Here is a 2196-nt window from a genome sequence, read left to right on the forward strand (position 1 = left end):
CTCTCTCTCTCTCTCTCTCTCTCTCTCTCTCTCTCTCTCTCTCTCTCTCTCTCTCTCTCTCTCTCTCTCTCTCTCTCTCTCTCTGTCTTCATCGAGACGAACCAACAACAAAAATTGTTGTCACAGAATGATGTACGTGGAGTAGGGAAGACGGCCTTCCAGGGGTAAAGGACACAGTGCGGCTTCAGACGAAGTAGCATTGGATTGGGTTGTGGGGATAAACAGACTTGTATATTTGTATCTGAAGGAGGATTCAGCTTTGGCTGATGCGATAAAAGAATATAATTCAAGAGCTCTCACTGGTGTTTACTTACAATCCCAACACACACACACACACACACACACACACACACACACTTTCTTTTCTGAGAGTAATCTCTTCAGTTTCAATATACCAAAAATTCTCTTATGCCAATCTTGTGGTGGAGGAGGAAGTGGTGAAAGCCTTCACAAGCACAAGCATTATCATTCTCAAGGTGGAACAGTTGGAAGGTCATAGATAAACAATGGGAGAAGCTACATACGATATATTCTAAAATGAAGGATTTAGGCAATAATGGTGCATACCCATACTGCCACAGTAAAACAGACAGCGATTCTCAAGGTTTGCAACCCGGCTGATGATGTTGATGATGATGATGGTCTTTGGTTGAAGCAGATGGAACGCTCGCGTTCTGTAGCTCCAACTTGACTGGGATGACACAGACGAGAACGTACAAGATGAATATCCACAGAATCTGTGGCAATCTTCTGTGTAACAGAACACTTGCTCTGTCACCACACGCCACCCTCGGGGGATTTGGCACCGCCGTGGAAGACCAGACACCTACCCGTTGGGTGCCAGGTCTCCTGACGGGGACCACAGTGTCACCCGTCAGAGGACCTGACATCCTCAGGGGGCCAGGCACCATTGGAAGGGGCTATCCATCAGCCTCTAAAAATATGTACAGGATGATGAAGTAGCGCGCCCAGTGTTTTGAGTTTCTTCACTTTCTTGAATTTCTTTAAGAATCCGATGGGCTCCGGGTGGCTGTTGACGGAGGTGAACGCCACCGTCAGCACCAGCAGGAGAGCGAACATCAAAGACAGCTGATGGAGGAAGAACGTAAACAGTTAGACATACAAAGATATATTCTCGGGTCTTCGATTATGATGGTCGAACGAACTGAAGGAAGATCATGTTTATGATGATCAACTTAAGTAAAGGATGCTTAGGTGATAGGAGAAAATGAGAGAGAGAGAGAGAGAGAGAGAGAGAGAGAGAGAGAGAGAGAGAGAGAGAGAGAGAGAGAGAGAGAGTTGCAACATTGTGTGTGTGTGTGTGTGTGTGTGTGTGTGTGTATGCTACCATAATGCTACAACGCTAGTAAGTGGGCATATGTTACACGCAAGAAAACCCAGCTTAGTTGTGGTATGTTTTCCTGGAGCGGCAGTTTGAATTAATGACAAACTGTCACAAATATGCGTCATTGGGTGTACCTTAACCCAGCATCAGAACGGACTACATCGTGTTTCCTGTAAAGGTAAAGTGAACGAATATGTCACATGTTAGGGAGTTCTCTTGGTACGATACTTTCTCTCTTTATGAACAGCAATGAACAGTTTAGTCATGTCAGAATAATACTATTTTGTCTCCACTAAGAGTTGCATGTCATAAGATGCTCATGTGTGTCCAAATATATTCCAAGAAGAGGAGTGTTCCTTGAGAGAGTGAAGGGAAATATATTTTATCTTCAGACAGAACATAGATGTATCACAACTCTTAAGTGAATCACGGGCGGTAAAGGCAGCACTTACAAACTTCATCCTGGAGACTTGCACTTAGTGTTATACCGCTGTTGAGCTCAGCTGATCTATATACCCAACTGTCACACCGTCTGCTTTTATACCGAGAACTTGAGGGTTGTGCCTCGCTAGGTTATGTTCCCTCCAATAGGAGTGTGTTGGACGTTGTTTTGGGTTGAAATATCGTCCTAAAGGGTACTCTTAACTCTCTCTCTTTTTGTTTATTTTTTTCTTAAGAGGAAAGTGATCATACGACCTCTAAGAACAAGTGTGTAGGCTGCGTTCGTAGCGTCAGCCAAACTCGATACAGTGGTGAAGGATAAAAGGAACATTTTAGTGAGTCTTGCATTGTCCCTGTTTGTGTGTCGCCATATTCTGTTATTCCTGGACAAAAAGCTCAGAGGTGTGGAC

At 44.3% G+C, this 2196-nt stretch overlaps 1 long non-coding RNA gene across 1 annotated transcript; it reads right to left on the reverse strand.

The window, feature by feature from the left end:
* Positions 1 to 513: 513 nt before the first annotated feature.
* On the reverse strand, positions 514 to 1855 carry LOC139755813 (uncharacterized). The gene is made up of 2 exons (XR_011714170.1): positions 1798 to 1855; positions 514 to 1089 (listed from the first exon to the last, which is right to left on the reverse strand). It is a non-coding gene; the product is annotated as an uncharacterized lncRNA (long non-coding RNA).
* Positions 1856 to 2196: the final 341 nt, after the last annotated feature.

This window comes from Panulirus ornatus, chromosome 20, assembly GCF_036320965.1.
Source record: "Panulirus ornatus isolate Po-2019 chromosome 20, ASM3632096v1, whole genome shotgun sequence".
NCBI classification, from domain to species: domain Eukaryota; kingdom Metazoa; phylum Arthropoda; class Malacostraca; order Decapoda; family Palinuridae; genus Panulirus; species Panulirus ornatus.